Raw genomic sequence first — 18,483 nt, 5'->3', positions numbered from 1 at the left:
TGCAGGCAAAGAGACTGCAGGCCAAGGTCTGGAAGCTATTGTAACAGTCCACATCCTCACAGCTGAGGTTGCAGTGGTGGCTGCAGTCATCCAAAGGAATGGATAGGTACAGACAAAAATGAACAAACATGCAATTTTTATTAGCAATTCCTGGAATATAGTCATGTGTTGCTGAACAACAGAAATACATTCTGAGAAATGCATCACTGGGCGATTTCAGTGCTGTGCAAACATCATTATGGAGTGTTCTTACACAAAACTAGATGGTACAGCCTACACACACCGAGGCTAGATGGCACAGCCTACTACACACCTAGGCTAGATGGCAGAGCCTAGTGTTCCCGGGCTACAAACTTGTACAGCCTGTTACTGTAGTGAATACCGCAGGCTACTGTAATACAATGATAAGTATTTGTGCACTTAAACATATCTAAACATAGAAAAGGTACAGGAGAAATAGGGTCTTATAATCTTATGGGACTACTGTCGTATATGCAGTCCATCATAGATTGAAACATTGTTATGTGGCACATGACTCATTTTAAAACTGGAGTTTTAACATAAACACAAATATCTGTATGAAAAGCCAGGAAAGAACAGCTCTAGCTATTTACTTCTTATTTTCGTGCTCAATGGATGCCATTCTGCATTCCACCCAAGAGCAGCATCCTGTCCTGAAAGGACATAGCCTGGAAAGGCAGAATAATCTCAAAACAGAAAGAAAATTAAAACTCCAGTCTGACATATGAACCTCAAAAACAACGTAGAGCACAGCAGTATGCACTGCTGACCCTTGACTGATGATTCCAACCACACCTGATGATAAAATTATTAACTGTGGCATGTTGCTGTTGTTTTTTACTGAAATCGTTTCCCCTCTCCAGGGAACAGTGTGGCCCTGTTCAGACACAGGCCTGGTAAGGAGGCCCCAGGTCAAACTGGCTTTCCTGCCTTATGTGAGGGCAGCAAGGGCTGCTAAGGTTAACATTTCTTTCTGCTATGAGTAGCCTCTACAGAACGTCAGCTTGAGGTTTCAACAAGCAAATCTTATTTATTTATTTATTTATTTATTTATTATTTTGAGTTTTGCTCTTGTTGCCCAGGCTGGAGTGCAATGCCGCAATCTTGGCTAACTGCAACCCCCACCTCCCAGGTTCAAGCAATTCTCCTAACTCAGCCTCTCTTGCAGCTGGGATTACAGGCGCCCTGAACCACACCCAGCTAATTTTTTTATTTTTTTTTAGTAGAAATGGGGCTTTACCATGTTGGCCAGGCTGGTCTCGAATTCCTGACCTCCGGTGATCCGCCCACCTCAGCCTCCCGAAGTGCTGGGGTTATAGCACCCAGCCAAATCTTATTTAATGATCAGGAGAAGCAAGCTACAAAGGAGTACATAGAAGGGAGGAATGGAGAACAAATCAAATAAAATAAGTAACAGTGTTCATGCCTTGGACTGAGGGATCAACAACACCGGGAAAAGAAATCAGAGATGGAAACCACGAGAGGGTACGAACCACACTCTAGTTCCAGGGAAGGGTGTTTCAGGCAACGTGTTATGCAGATGTGTGCCCCCGGAAAAGCAGCCACTCACTCTCCCTCCACCAGAAAAAAGGCACAAAGTGACAAGCTCAGCAGAGGCCTCGGGGCAGCAATCTCTGTGCTGAGCACAGTTAGCACGTTTCTGGCAACTAGTAAGCAGAAAATGGTTTTCTCCTAAAGAGCTCTTAGTAAGAATAAGTCAAATAAAAATAAAGAGCTTCCTTGCAATTACTGGACAGCACACACCTGTGCAGCTCAGGGCCCTTCGGTAATCTCTGGAAAGGCACTAAGCTGATGGCCAATGTGTCATTCTCTGAGGTGAAAAAAGGAGCAAGTCCACATATGTGAATTTTTCGGATAAATTTACTTCTTCCACTCCAAGAGCCCAAATGTTAGCATTTTAACCACTGTGAGAAGAACGATGTCCTCAAAATATATTAGCTTGAACCATATGAAATTAACCTTTTTGTATGTCAAAAATGCTCAAGTACTAACAATTTCACTTGGATCAATGGCAATATATGTCCTCCAACTTTCTTCTACATAGGGGTAGGCAAATTTTTTCTTAACAGGATCACAGATATTTTAGGCTTTGAGGGCCCAGAGACAAAAAAGAGATTATGTAGGTGCTTATATAACCATTTAAAATGTAACCACTTAAAAATATAAAAACCACCCTCAGCTCCTACAAAAATAAGCATGGGCTGGATCTGACCTATTGGCTACAGTATGCAGATCCCTGTTATACAGGGTACAGGTGTAAACTTTTTTCTGATGATGCTCACTATGAAAATTGCTAATTTCAGAGTAAAACTGTAATGCCCTTGAAGATGCTGACAATATCTGAAAATATGTGAAGAGCTGTTTACCCCAACACTGCTGGCTTTAATGCTGGTTGTTGGTCCAAATCCCTATTCTATTATCAGCAATCCCTCCCTACTGCTATAAAATGCCACTGCTTTTAACTGTCTGACAAGCAATTGTCTGGGTGAGGGCTTGAGGGTGGTTCTAACTTTGCTTTCTTTTTTCTTTTTTGGAAACAGAGTCTTGCTCTGTCACCCACGCTGGAATGCAGTGGTGCAATCTCAGCTCACTGCAACCTGTACCTCCTGGGCTCAAGCAGTCCTCCCACCTCAGCCTCCCGAGTAGCTGGGACTACAGGTGCATGCCACCATGCCTGGCTAACTTTTGCATTTTTTGTAGAGATGGTTTCGTCATGTTGCCCAAGCTGGTCTTAAACTCCTGGGCTCAAGTGATCCGCCCACCTCAGCCTCCCAAAATGCTGGGATTTTTTTTTTCTTTTTTGAGACAGAATCTCGCTGTGTCGCCCAGGCTGGAGTGCAGTGGCGCGATCTTGGTTCACTGCACGCTCCGCCTCCCGGGTTCACGCCATCCTCCTGCCTCAGCCTCCTGAGTAGCTGGGACTACAGGCACCCGCCCCCACACCCAGCTAATTTTTTGCTTTAGTAGAGACGGGGTTTCACCGTGTTAGCCAGGATGGTCTCCATCTCCCGACCTTGTGATCCGCCCGCCTCATCCTCCCAAAGTGCTGGGATTACAGGCATGAGCCACCATGCCTGGCCCCAAAATGCTGGTATTACAGAGTTGAGCCATTGCTGGGATTACAGGCGTGAGCCCAGCCATAACTTTTCTATGAAGAAAAAAACTGAGCTGCACAAGTTAATGGGACTTAAAGATGAATATGAATAAGTATAACTACAGAAAGGATATGGGAGCAAAAGCACTTATGGGAAATTACCCCAAATTTCCCCTGACTTGGAGCCAAAATTCCACAGGTTCCAAAGGAAAGCAACAAAAACAAATAAATATCTATATAGCTGGTCCAAGGCCAAAAGACCGCAGGGAGCAAGAAGTCTGAGACACACTGCCCTTCACAGAAATAAAGATAGATTATTAAAGGGAAGAATCATTTTTCTCCCAGGTTAATCAGGGGTAACGACAAATAGGAAAAGGCTACAACTATAGCAGTTCCCAAAAGACTGCTGGAAAAACTTTAGTGTCGTGAGACATCGAAGGTCATCCCTGAGGGAACTGAAAGAGTTTCCTCCTTTGGAGAAGGCTAAGAAATAAGAGCCAGGAACTCCCTCCCTAATACATATTAAACAGAGACATACCCAGGGGACCTCTCTTCTGGGTCCATGAATTTTGTGATTATAAAGGAATTCAAACAATCACTGTGAAATGTTTTTAATTTATGGCATTATTATCATTTCAAATGTTATATATTGTGATGAAAAAGGAAAGCTTAAAAAAATAAAAACCTGTAGAATAATACATACATTAGACCACACATGGTGGCTCATGCCTGTAATCTAGAAACTTTGAGAGGCTGAGGTGGGTGGGATCTCTTGAGCCTAGGAGGTCAAGACCAGCCTGGGCAACATAGCGAGGCCCCATCTCTACAAAAAATAAACAAAATTAGCCAGGCATGGTGGCACATCTGTAGTCCCAATTACACCATAGGCTAAGGTAGAAGGATCACTTGAACCAGAAGTTCGAAGCTACAGTGAGCTGTGTTCATGCCACTGGACCCCAGCCTGGGCAACAGAGCAAGACCCTATCTCAAAAAAGAAAAGAAAAATTTGGAAAAAAAGAATGGATGCACAGAAATAGAAAAAGGAGATTGTTGACATACACTTCTGGTCTTATAGGGCCACTTGATTACAAAAATCCTAATTTAGATAACATTTCTTACCATGCAATATTCAAAACTTACCCTAGAGCAATCCATTCTCTTGTATTTCTAAACATCCTTATTTAAACCTTTAAAGCTTTTACCAATTCAGTACTCTGTGATATTCTACAACGAAAATTAAAGAGAAAAAAGCAAGAGAGAGACTGATCTCATACATACATGAGCTGCCTGGACGACAGTGAGCCTCCGGGTACCGTCTGCCCATAGCGACAGTCAACACATTGGCAGGGGCCTCAGCAGTTCCCAAGTCCTCAGGAAAGACTGAGATGGTTAGCTGTGGTGGGGGGAGACAAAAAAAAGGTAGAAACAAAACAGAGACTTAGGATAATGACAGCATTTTTTTTTTCATTAAAATGTTAATGATGACCACATATTTCCAGATAACCATGTTTATGAATTATTCATAGTCGCATGCGAGATGAAGTCTCCCTGTCACCGCAGGCAGGCCCAGGGCTTGCTGATGATTAGCATGCAGGCCCTGCAATAAGTGTGACAGAGGTGCAGGTCGCTGGAAGGCTTGACCAGGGCTGGCCCTCTCTGACCCCCATCAAAAGTCCAGGCAATCTCACCTGCATTTCCCTGATGCTTTTCCATTCTTCCTTAACATCAAGGAATAGCACTGCCTGGCTCTTTGCTGTGATATCTGAACTAATATCCTGTAAAACTTTAAATGCTTGAAATGAAGAAATTTTTTTTTTCTGTATTGGAGAGGTTAGATGTCATGTTGATTGGAAAAAAAAAAAAACTTTTCAGTGACGTATGACATATAGAAAATGCACACACAACAACGGACAGCTCAATGCATTTTCCGAAACTGAAAATACACCAGATTAAAAACCAGAACATTATCAGCACTGCAGAAGTCCCCTTCATGCTCCCTTCTAAGGGTGACTCCTACGCAGAAATTATTTTTTGCCCATTTTTGTGGCCATCAAGTCGATTTACTGTCACTGTTGATTTTTTATTTAAAAAACATATGCAGAACACCTACTATACACCCAGCACCATGCTAAGCACTGGAGCTACAAAGATGAATAAGATACCATCTCTATCTCTAAGGAAAGTGAAGTCTAGGGGAGCCAAAGGAGGCACACAAACTGGCCACCATAGGGCCATGGGATGAGCATAATCATTGAGATTCATATCAAGCATGGGCATCTAGTCCAGAAATGGACAGGTCAGGGAGGCCTTCCAAGAAAAGGGGATGCCTAGCATGTCCTAAGGCTGGGTAGGAGTTAGCCGCGCTAGGGATGAGAGACAAGGCGATGGAAAAGGGAAAGGTAAGAAACCGCATGGTATAGTCCAGAGTTGCTGGCCACTCTCCAGAGTGAGGCCTGCAGAGGGAGGCCAGAAAAGAAGCCTGGAGCCAGATGGCAACCATGTACATGTCTCAAAGAACTCTGACTTTATCCTGGGTGTAAACAGCCACTGATGAGTCAGATCTGGGTTTTGGATGCATGATTCTCTGGGTGTATTTGAAGGCGGCAGGGTAGAGGCAGGAGACCTGTTTGGTTGTTATAATCATTCAGGGAGAAGGAAAGGGTGGAGATTAGGGCAGTAGAAGTAGGTAGAGAAGGAAAGAAAAGAATTAGTACTTGGAACCATCCAGAAGTTCAAAGCAGAACACTAGGTTTATTACACATGGGTGGATGGTAGTGACAACCAAGGTAGAGAACATAGAAGAAATAAGGAAGACAAGGAATTTAGTTTGGGGCACTAGAAATTGAGGCATCAGTGGCTCACGCCTGTAATCCCAGCACTTTGGGAGGCCAAGGCAGGCGGATCACCTGAGGTTGGGAGTTCGGGACCAGCCTGACCAACAGGGAGAAACCCCGTCTCTACCAAAAATACAAAATTAGCTGGGCATGGTGGTACATGCCTGTAATCCCAGCTACTCAGGAGGCTGAGGCAGGAAAATCGCTTGAACCTGGGAGGCGGAGGTTGTGGTAAGCCAAGATCGTGCCATTGCAAACTCCAGCCTGGGCAACAAGAGTGAAACTCCGTCTCAAAAAAAAAAAAAAAAGAGAGAGAGAAATTGAAGCGTGGAAGATTCAGGTGGGGATAGTGAGATATTCTTGAGCGTAAAGCCTGGAGAAGCAGCTTGAGAAAAACACAAAGGCATAAAACTGATTACAACATACAGAGGAGCAGAGATTGTGTCAGTGAGTGACGTCACTGCAGCAACATGGACAGGAGAACATTACAGGATCAGTGCAGAATCCTGGAGGAACACACACAACAGAATGTGCAGAGGAAAACGATCTTTTGAAGAAGACCCAGAAAGAATGGCAGAGAGGTACCATGGGATAGAAAGAGATGAATAAAGATAAAAAATGAAAAGTATACCTTTGGATTTGACATTTAAGAAGTCACTGTCCACCTTGATGGAGAGCTGTTTTAGTCAAGTGGTGGAGGCAGAGATAACAGAATCAACAGAGCAAGTGGAAGAGCCCAGGAAGGGGAATGTGTGGCTGCTGGAAGAGACTAAGTGCTCACACCACATGGCTACAGGCTGAAGGTCTCAGTTCAGAGGGAGAGGCTGAAAGTCCAACAGGAAGAGGTAAAGATGGCCTGAGATCTCAAAAGAGGTGGGCCAAAGGGTCAGGAGTACAGATGAAGGGGCTGACCTTGAAAAAGAAGGGGAGTCCGCAACCCTTGGATATTAGAAGTACAGTAGCTCCCCTTTATCCATGGGGGATGCGTTCCAGGATCCCCAGTGGATGCCTGAAACCATGGATAGAACCAAGCCCTATCTACTTATACTATGTTTTTTCCTATACATATGTACCGATGATAAAGTTTAATTTATAAATTAGGCACAGTAAGAGATTAACAATGATACCCAATAATAAAATAGAGCAAGTGAATGTGGTCTCTATTTCTCATAACTATCTTAGTGTACTGTACTATGGGAAACTGCAATCACAGAAATGAAACTGGGTAAAGTGGGGGCTACTGAAAAGATAAATCTGGCTATAGTAAGTTCGTAATGAACAGTATTGGGATTTGGAGGCAATAGACCAAATTGCATCAATGTTTTTAGAAAATAGTTGACAAAGTCTCTGTTGAGAATGAGGTGACAAGTAAATGGTCTGAGGACATGGATCTTGAAATTCTTGGTTTCTGGCAAGCCATCCCCCCAAATTAAAGTAGTCTAAGCCTGTTTTAAGGTAAAGAAACAAACAAGGCAGTTTGTACCAAGATAGAAAAGAGCATTTATAAGTTCTACCCCTAAGAGTAGAACTTCAGAGTATCAAAAAATACTATTATAAGCAAAAGATCTGGAAGATGTCTCTTCTTAAAATGATCTTGGGCTTTGGGTGTCAACATTTCCAAAGGTGTACATGTAGTTTAATTAAGCAAAACTATTACCAACCATCTTTTTTTTTTTTTTTTTTTGAGATGGGGTCTCACTCTGTTGCCAGGCTGGAGTGCAGTGGCGTGATCTCAGCTTACTGCAACCTCCGACTTCCTGGTTCAAGCAATTCTGCTGCCTCAGTCTCCTGAGTAGCTGGGATTACAGGCACGTGCCACCATGCTCAGCTAATTTTTGTATTTTTAGTAGAGATGGGGTTTCACCATGTTGGCCAGGATGGTCTTGATCTCTTGACCTTGTGATCTGCCCGCCTCGGCCTCCCAAAGTGCTGGGATTACAGGCATGAGCCACCGCGCCTGGCCCTACCCACCATCTTAGAAAGCTTCTTGAATTGCTCCAATTCAAAGGTCCTTCCTACCATGGATAAACTACTGAAAATGAAAAAGAGGCAGACATTTGAAAGTAAAGGCAAGAAGGAGGGGAGAATGGGTTGGCAGTGGCACCTGCCACTGAGACTTCCTAGCTGCCTCTTAAAACAGTAGTTATGCCATCCCACTGTGATCTCCTGAACGCTTTTCCATCTAGGGTTTTAGCCAATTCAGAAATGGAGTGGAGTGACTTTGTACTTGGAAAGTATCCCAGTAATGCCAAAGGAGCAAGATTCATTAGAAACCCGATGCGATGGAAAACACCTGGAAAGGCAGCTTTTATGTTCCCCAGACAGCCTTTGTGAGCTCAAAAACTCTAAGACTGCTCTGCGGTTTGTCTATTCTGTTAACAGGAACAAGATCCAGGCCATTTCTGGAACTTGAAAGGATTTTAGAACCAATGCTATCTGCGCTGAAGTCAGTCAGGACAGAGATGGTTTCAAAGGCATCAGATGCCTACTAACTGGAACACTCATATCTGTATCCTCGGGCATAGGATGTAGTAAGCAGTCAATAAATGTGAAATAAATCAATAAACCAATACATTAGTGAAGAGCTTTCACAACTAGGAGGTAAGGAGGCCAATTAAATGGTGAGACCAGAAATAGTCTTTCTATTTCTTCTTTTCCTACCCTAACTGACTCAAAGCAAATCTGCAAATCACATTCAGCTGCACTCATACTTTTCACAGAAGAAAATCTTTATGAACTCATAAATATGAACTTGTAAGTAAATACTGCATGTTAAGTGGGAGGATTCAGAAATTATGAAAAACAAGATGCCTCTTAAATGGGAAAATAGACGGGTATGAACATTTTGAGGACACAAAGCAATAGAAATTGCAGACTTTACATCTGTCTGCCTTCTTTGTCATCCTCCCCTGTGAAGGACAGGACATCATTACTCTCACAGCATGGTGCCTCTCCTCCCAGATGCTCATTCACACAACCCGCTTTGGTTTAACCTGCTGGGGCAATAAGATAAATGGTCATGAGATAACCAAGTCTCGCTTCCTTGAAAATTTTAAAAATTCACCTTGGTTGCAGGTCTGTTTTAGTCCTAATATATACTTCTATTACTCATGATTTTACTTCTTTTATAAAAAAAGAAGCCCTGAGGTATCATAATCATACTAGACACATTTTATTTTACTTATTTATTTATTTTTTGAGACAGTTTCACTCCTGTCACCCAGACTGGAGTGCGGTGGTGCGATCTCGGCTCACTCCAACCTCCACCTCCCGGGTTCAAGTGATTCTTGTATCTCAGACACGCAAGTAGCTGGGATTACAGGTGTGCACCACCACACCCGACTAATTTTTGTATTTTTAGTAGAGACAGGGTTTTACCACATTGGCCAGGTTGGTCTTGAGCTCCTGACCTCAAGCGATCCACCCACCTCGGCCTCCCAAAGTGCTGAGACTAACAGGCGTGAGCCACCATGCCTGGCCTGAACATATTTTATATTACGCAGCAGCACAAGGTAATATTTGTCTAAAAATAACTTCAATAATAAAGCTTCCAAAGGTGAGGAATAGTTTTTTTTATTAGTATGTACCATGTGACATTTTTCCGAACTGTTAAAAAATAACTTGATCCTGCAAACATCAAATCTGATTGTGTCCATCTGACTAGCAATATCTCGGGAAGGAAACCAATCTTTGAGACTTCTTTCTACTCTTAAGAACGCTAAGAGCAAGACAAATATACGCTACTCACTTGAATGCAAGCCATCAAGGAAAGGAAGGGAATATATTTGCCAGTCTACAAAGTGTTTAGTGTGCAGCTTTTTAATTACTACATTTACGGTACTAGCCATAATATATTCACTACCACAAATGCTCTACAAAGTCATTAATCCTCAACAAATACATTAATGCTTCCCTCCTCTCCTACAAGTTCTTATTATGCTGATGTGGGGCAAAAATGCCAAGAATTCTCTCCCAAGTAAACATTTCATGCCAACAGCCACTAGTTCTACAATGCTCATCTCACTATTTTAAGATATGTAACAGCTCTGCTTAAGCATTTCCTGCTGTTGACCTAAAAGACAAGTTTGTACATAAAAAAATTTTAAATGGCTTTGCTTAAAGCAACAATTTTTAACAGAAAGGTGATGCAAGCTATCTAAAAGGTTGCTTATGCTCTTCCAAAATAATATATTCTATAATTCAATAATTATAATTCCCTGCATCATTCTGCAGTTATAGTATAATATAATTTCTGCTTTTTAAAATCTCCAGGAATAGGCCGGGCACGGTGGCTCACACCTATAATCCTAGTACTTTGGGAGGCCAGGCAGGCAGATTACCTGAGGTCAGGAGCTCGAGACCAGCCTGGCCAACATGGCGAAACCCCGTCTCTACTAAAAATACAAAAATTAGCCAGGCATGGTGGCGAGCGCCTGTAATCTCTCCTACTTGTGAGGCTGAGGCAGGAGAATCGCTTGAACCCGGGAGGCAGAGGTTGCAGTGAGCAGAGATCATGCCACTGCACTCCAGCCTGGGTGACAAAGCGAGACTCTCTGTCTCAAAAAAAAAAAACAATTAAAAATTTAAAAAAAAATCTCAAAGAATAAGACATTGAGAATGATCACGATTTTCAAAACAGCTGAAGGATTACCCATCTAAGTATCAAAATGGGTTTAATTTCAACCATAGTAGATTAATTTTTTTTCTGAAAGGTAATGCCTTCTTCAGAGAATCCAGAGTATGATTAATCTTTGTTTGGTGACACAGGATCATCAACATGACTATAAATTACTTGCTCTGCTGGAATATGAGAATACTAACTCCAAGGAAAAGGAGTGTCAGCAGTTACTGGGTAGGAGCTGGGCTTCTACCACCACAAAGAGAGCTGGATGGGGAGTTACTACTAAAGCACAGGGTGCAATGAGAATCAAAAGGAAGAGAATGCTGAAGTTCTCAGAACAAGGAAGGCACAGATATAAATACACTCTGGAGAGCCCAAGGGGAAATCCAAGTTACAGAGCCAGGTCTGAAGTCAAGAGCTGTGGCCGATTAGAGTCAAGATCTGAGTTGGAGATAAATTGATGGCGAATAGACAGGGTGTGAGGTTGGCTTTGTGTGTATCCTGCTGGTAACTGGGTTTAACCAGCCCATTAAAGGCCAGTGGCAAGACAGCTGTTCTCAGAAGCTTCTGAGGCAACAGAGGGCTGTTTATTCCTCTACTCAAAGGCAGATGGCTGCTAGGCTTTGGGGATATGTGTCTGCCTTTCACAGTCTGGCTATCTCCTCTCCTTTGTCCTAAAGAGTTGCATCTCATTTCTGTTATAGTACCAACCTTTCCCTTCTTCAAGTCAGCTGTGATTTTGGAATTCAAATAAAATAATGAAGTATAAGAGAACGAAACTTAAAATACCAAGCTCCAGATAAGATCTGAAGGGCACAGGGCTGTTGTGATGCCTTTTTTGTTTATTTCTTGGTTCTTAGGGAATTCAAATAGTGTTCCTTAAGCAGAACTCATTTGAAGTCATTTAGCCAAGCCTAAAACCTGCCCGGAGCGTGTTATCGCTAAGTGACCACTATTATTTAACAAGCACCTCCTTTGGAGAAATTCAATAAGCAGAATCTCCAGAAACACAACAAAACCAACTGCCCTGATGTGAACAATCTAGAAATGTGGGAACAAACTCAGAACCTGAAGAAAGGGAGGACTTTACCATTGCATACATTAAGTGACTATTGGCAAATCAATTAGCCTTCTAAGCCTCATCTGTAAAATGGGCTAAGGATATCTGCCTTGCAAAGGTATGAATGAGAACAAAAGGAAAGGCTCAGAAGAGATCTACAAATGTGAATTACACCTTAATTAAGTGGTAACAAATGTGAATTACACCTTAATTAAGTATATAACCCCCTACAACACACAAATCTTTATTTAGACCCTTTTTTAGACTAGGTCTTGTGCCTAGTAGTTTCTATCCAACTTTCACCACCCCAGATAAGATTCTTTTTCCAAATTATTTCCACAGTACATTCTTTTTGGCTAAAAAGTATGTTTAATTTCACTGCTCATATAGGAAGAACAACTACTACTGAATTTTCAGAGTTAAAAAAAAAAACTAGAATGTAAAAATTCCCCATTATGATTTTCCCATTTTGTTTCTTCTTAACAACTTCCTAAGCTCTTTTCTCTTTTTCCCATTTTTCTTTATAGCATCTTTGTGGATCTTATTTTCTCACTTTAAGTTCAACCTTTGCTGTAATGTGATTTAGCAGTTTACAAGGCACCTTCACATATATTACCTTATTTCCCTTAAATTTCTTCTATTCTCTTTGTTTCTTGCCTTACTTTCAGAAATACAAACAGAACTTTCTAAAATCAGCAAAGAAGCAATTTTTCACCTTCCAACTGCCAACATACTAATACACAATACTTGGCAGAGTTGTCCAAAGCAAGTCAGACTACATACAGTATACCTAAATCCTGACACCTCCAACTCTCTTTACAAATAATTTTTTTTCTCCGTGGTAATGGTCTCTTGAAGTTAAAATACAGTGAGAAATGTGTAAACATACCAATATATTAAAATAAGACAAGTGAATCCCTTTAAGAATCATGAAAAATAATTAACAACAACAACAAAAGAAAAAAACAGCAGGAGGCCCGGTGAGGTGGCTCACACCTGTAATCTCAGCATTTGGGAAGCTAAAGTAGTAGGATCACTTGAGGCCAGTAGTTCAAGACCAGCCTGGGCAACGTAGCAAGACCTCATCTCATCAATTAAGCAGTCAATCAATATGCCAGCAAGTCGGGTGTGATGACACGTGCCTGTAGTCTCAACTACTTGGGAGGCTGAGGCAGGAGGATTGCTTGAGCCCAGGAGTTCAAGGCTACAGTGAGTTATGATGGTGCCACTGTACTTCAGCCTGGGTGACAGAGCAAGACCATCTCTAAACAAACAAACAAAGGAATAAGAGGTTGAAAACATTAGCAGAAAGAAAAAAGAAGGAATAAAGTTGTTATTTTTGCTTCCAGTAAAATTTCCATCATCTTTCTTACCAGAGCTGTTCTTCCCCAAGCTCTGCATTAAATAATCTGATCATTAAATCTGTGAAAACCACAAGGGATGTGCCCATCTCATTAAAAAAGATGATCATTTGAGCTATGATAATGAGAAAGAGCATCTATTTTTGGTTTTAAGGACAGAAGTACTTCCTGCCTGTTGCTCAGAGCAGCGACACTTCTAGTTAGCTTTAGCACAAAACAGATGCCCAGCACTCTTTATCATAGTGACAACAGGAACCTGCAAATAGAAAGATTTCGTCTCAGAACTTCTACATACTCTCAATCTTGATTTATCAACAAAGAACATGAGTTGTCTGAAACAGAAAAATATTAATTCTACCATATGAAGGCAAATTTTATCATTTTTTTAAAAAGGATTTTGGTAAACTCTAGATTAGAAATTAGATCAGGCCCAGCGTGGCTCATGCCTGTAATCCCAGCACTTTGGGAGGCCGAGGTAAGTGGACCACCTGAGCCCAGGAATTCAAGACAAGCCTGAGAAACATGGCAAAACTCGACTCCACAAAAAGTTATCTGGCCACGTGCCTGTAGTCCCAGCTACTTGGGGGGCTGAGGCAGGAGGACTGCTTGAGCCCAGGAGGGCGATGCTGCAATGAGTCGTGTTCGTGACAATGCCCTCCAGCCTGGGCAACAAGAGTGACACTGTCTCCAAAAAAACAAACAAAACAAAAGAAATCAGATCAGATTCCCCTATATTCATTCAAACTCTGGAGATACAAAACCTTTAAAATTTGAATTGATTGACCTTTGACTTTACAATGGTTGAACAAGACCCAAAAATAATTTTACAGTAATCTTTGATACATATTAATAATATATTAAACATAATTTTAATAAATCAGTTGTTATTCCTAAAATTGAAGTACTAATGAAATTTAAGGAGAAATGTTGAAAGATAATACTCGGCCTTGATTCTGCTGTGGTGTTTACATGTTCAATGATGGAAGCTTCTGGCACATAAAACTTTCTGCATTTTGTAAGAGGTACTCTGGGTGATTTGAGCATGGGAATGGAGAAGAACATCAAGGTCCAACATTATTCATGGAATCTACAGAGATGCCTCACGGAAGCTCAGTTCCCTATAGAACACAACTGGGACCACTGGATAAAGTGGCTCTTAGAAAAGAATGTTTTCTTCCAGCTTGGACCCAACTCAAGTCAAGCTAATAGGAAATCTAAGAAAAACTGACCCAACTGTGATTATGGCTCCAGGCAATGAAGGTCATTATTTTTTGTAATGGTGGAAATATTATGTTACACTTGTAACTGGGTCTGAGGTCAGACTTGGAATGTATACTTTAGAGATAACTGACCTTTTTTCTATTATATTCTCAAACCAACAAACAGTATCACTTAGTTCATTTTGACAGTGAGAGTAATAATCCCTGAATACTGAAAAGTATAGAGTAATCAAATGAACCCTTCCTTAATGGACCAGACAACCACGTATCTAAATTGAACTGAATCTCACAAGTTAATCAGCAGGGATTATCAGTTACATGTGATAGATTACAATCCTGTGCTTTTATCTCCATCCTCTCCCAAAACCAACCCTAAATGACAGTAAGCGAGAGGCAGAGATAAGTTCATGAGAAGAGAGAATGGAAGAGGACAAAATTCATGGAAAACATTTTTGGAAAACGGCCCAATGATGAGTGAATTTTCAAAGCAGGGGCAGACAAAACATAAACGTCTATAGACAGAATTGTCAGGAAGTAACAAACCGGTATGTGGCAAAGAACTTGAGGAAAGTGCAAGTTAAGACATGGTTAAGCGGGGTTTGGACGAGAAGACAGGGTGGAGGCAGCACTGAAAACTGGGGGATGGCTTGCAAGCCATTTTAAGGAGTAAAACTCCATATCCTTGCTAAACCATGAAGCTTGCTATGGCCTTCCTCCCACCTCAGCAAAGGTTAAGCTTGAGAGGATCTGCTCTCGGGGACACTAGGAACAGTGACCGGGTGGAGGGACCGACTGAAAAAGAGGACTAAGTGGAACTATGCACTCCACAGCCCCTTCCTCTGCTGGGTTCCCAGAGCTCTGGCCAGTAGGAGATTGGTACTGGAGACTTTTCTGGAGAAACTAACCTGCCCAAGAAAAGAGATCTACAGATACCAAAACTGGAAGGCAAGGTGACTTCTGAAAAGAGGTGGTCATCTTATGCGAGGCCACCAATTGACAAAGCCTTGCTCGTGCCTCCTCATGAATAAAGATGACAAGATGAACACCAAGCATGTGAAATAGGGTCCAGCATGACAGACAGGAACTTCAGGAGGGAACAGGGTCAATGCAGGGAGAAGACTTCAAATACACATAATTAAGAACCCCAAGAGAGTAAAATATATTGCATCCACAAAGCAATAAAGAATGGATGCTATAAAATGCAGATATTGTGAGAACAGGAAAAAGCTCCTAGAAATTAATATTATAATCACAGAAATAAAAAAATCAATGGAGAGGTTAATAGATAATAGAGGTAAATGTTCCCCTAAAGTAGAACAAAAAGATACAAGGATAAAAATCAGGATTTTTTTTTTTTTTTTTTTTTGAGACAGAGTCTTGGTCTGTGGCCCAGGCTGGAGTGCAATGGCATAATCATAGCTCACTGCAGCTTCAAATCCTTGGGCTCAAGTGATCCTCCCACCTCAACTTCTCAAGTAACCAGGACTAGAGGTGCAAACCACCACACCCAGCTATTTTTTTTTTTCTTTTTGGAAGAGATAAGGACTCACTATGTTGCCCAGGCTTGTCTGGAACTCCTGGGCTCAGGCAATGCTCCCACCTTGACCTCCGAGAATGCTGGGATTACAGGTGTGAGCCCACACACAGCCAGGGATTTTTTTTTTTTTTAAACAGTAATTACGTTGGAGGAAAAATCCAAGAGTTCCAGCACCTGACAAACAGGAGCTCCAAAAAAGAGAGAACAGTCTTCACAATGAATGAAAAAGTGACATACCAAGGTGGATTACAAGGAAAGCTCAGAACACTGGGGGATTTTTAAATACCCTAAAAGCATCCAAAAAGAAAAGAAACAAGTCACATACAAAGTACATAGAGTCAGAAGAGCATGCAACAATTCTGTAACAAAACTGGAAGCAGAAGAAAATGGAACAAGCCCTCTAAACTCCCAGGGAAAGTAATCTCCAACTTTAAATTAGATATCAATCATATGTAAGGGAAGACCAAATGATATTTTGACACATGCCAGATCTCAAAAAAAATTTCATCTACACATGCTTTCTCACAAAGCAGCCAGGCAATGTGCCTCCCCAAAAGAGGGTCAAAACCAAAAGAGATGGCATCCAATAAACAGTCAATCAAGAATTCCCAACGTGATTGCTGAGGACAAATTCCAGGTCAACAGCTGTGCATAGGCCTCAAGAGTAAACAGTCCAGAACAGAGTGAGCAAGCAGAAAGCCCAACAAAAATGTCACATGCACTGCACACACGCAAGAACCAAGAGATGTGCCATTGTGTTTGACCTTATTTGAGAATTTGGAGATAAATAAGTAGTAAATAAACAGAATACCAAGCAACAAAATTTTAATGTGCTATACAAGAAAGAAAATAAAACAACATTACCTTGCATAGCTCAGCTGTGAAAAATATTTACAGTGAAAACAAACTGAGATATAACTATCTTAGAGAGTACAAGCGCAGGTATTTAAGGGAGGAAGAATAAAAGAAAGAGAAACCCTTCTCTTCCTCAATGGAATTCATGTTTAATGACTAAAATGGAAAAAAAAATTCAAGAATTACCAATATAAACATATTAATTTGCTACAAGGAAGTAAATACCAGAAGAAGAGCTAAATGAACTGAAGAGTAGTTGCTTCTGGGAAGTGGAAAACGGCAATGCAAATCCGTGGGCAAGAATTTGTAAGCTATATACATGGATAATTGCAATTAAAAACTGAACTTTTAAAAGGGTAGAAGTTGATCAATGAAACATATAAACCATCCAACTGTATAAGACAAATTGATAATGTGAAATTTCATTTTCTACTATAAACAAGGAAACAGATAAGTCTTAATCTGCTCCTCCTAGTTAATCCAATTGTTAAAATTCAATTTAGTGCATCTTGTTATTTAAGGACCACGGTGTGAGAGGTCAAATATGCCTAAATCTTCACACCTCTAGCTGTAGTTAACACATGGTGAAGAGGACCCTGGACACCAGTGCACAAGGAACAACTGGCCATCTTAGTTAAATAGAGTTCATTAGCCACAGCTTCATATGGATAAACACCTTGGCCACTGTAACACCTCCCCTTCTACCAGAGTCCTTACTGAAGCTTCTTATGGTGACTTTTATCCTTATGTGGGGAGAAGGATTGGGAATGGCCAGCATCTAAACTCTGTTCCCCTATATTTGGGGAATTCCTCATCATGTGAGTTCTGATGAGAGGCACATCTCTCGACATAGAAGCAAAAATGGCTAGACACTAACATTCCCAGAGTGTCTTGTAGCCAAGGTTTGCACATGACTTAGCCTTGGTCAACCCTGAATCTAGAACCAGAGATATAAAGAGGCAGGAGCGGAAGGGAAATTATCATGGGTGGGGGCAATGGCAACAACACCCACTGCTCAGAGGCAGCAAAGGCTGAAGTGACAGAGTTGGTACCAAGTGTCTGATCCTGAAGAGATGGTCAGCGTGAATACTAATGTCCAGTGTTCAGTGACAGGGTCTACCCGACATAGAACTAATCTTATTGTATGACCTTGGCTATGAATCTGGCTGTGTAGTCTCTATTTAGTGCCTGTTCTTTCCCCCAACTTCTGGTAAATTCAGAATGTACCCAATATCTTCTCAATAAATTATTTATTTGCTTAAACCATTAAGCTAGTCTCTGTTGCTTCTATCCAAGAACCCTGATTGATACATTGCTCCAGGATACACACGTAGAGATAGGTAGCCATCCACCGAAGTTAAGAATGAAATGTTTGTTTCATAAAATTTCAAAGCGGAACTAAGTAGATTTTTCCATAGAGAAACATGGGGGAAGGTTATGCGTTAAGATACAATTAAAACTGTTTGTGGAACGTTAAGGGTTACCAAAACAGTTTTGGTAGGCTCATCAATTTTTTTTTTTTTTTTAAATGGAGTCTCATTCTGTCGCCAGGCTGGAGTGCAGTGGCACAATCTCGGCTCACTGCAACCTCCACCTCCCAGGTTCAAGTGATTCTCCTGCCCCACCCTCCCAAGTAGCTAGGACTACAGGCGTAGGCCATCATACCCAGCTAATTTTTGTATTCTCAGTAGAGACGGGATTTCACCGTGTTGTCCAGGATGGTCTCAATCTCTTGACCTCGTGATCCACCTGCCTCGGCCTCCCAAATTGCTGGGATTACAGGCGTAAGCCACAGCGCCCGGCCAGCTCATCTATTCTTTATATTAGTTTCTACCATTAGCCAACCCATTCAAAGTTCT

The 18,483-nt window shown here is 41.5% G+C and overlaps 1 protein-coding gene across 9 annotated transcripts in view; it reads right to left on the bottom strand.

Moving 5' to 3' along the window:
- Nucleotides 1–18,483, bottom strand: part of APBB2 (amyloid beta precursor protein binding family B member 2) — a 408,726-nt gene that overhangs the window by 252,505 nt on the left and 137,738 nt on the right. For all 9 annotated transcript variants that reach the window (XM_030801441.1, XM_030801446.1, XM_030801448.1 and 6 more), the window contains one exon: nt 4,415–4,529. The gene's annotated coding sequence lies outside the window, so the exon portion shown is untranslated. The remainder of the gene's footprint in view (nt 1–4,414; nt 4,530–18,483) is intronic.

The sequence above is a fragment of the Nomascus leucogenys genome, chromosome 20 (assembly GCF_006542625.1).
Source record: "Nomascus leucogenys isolate Asia chromosome 20, Asia_NLE_v1, whole genome shotgun sequence".
NCBI lineage: Eukaryota > Metazoa > Chordata > Mammalia > Primates > Hylobatidae > Nomascus > Nomascus leucogenys.
Note: the sequence above shows the minus strand (reverse complement) of the source record. Positions and strands in the feature narration are given on the sequence as shown.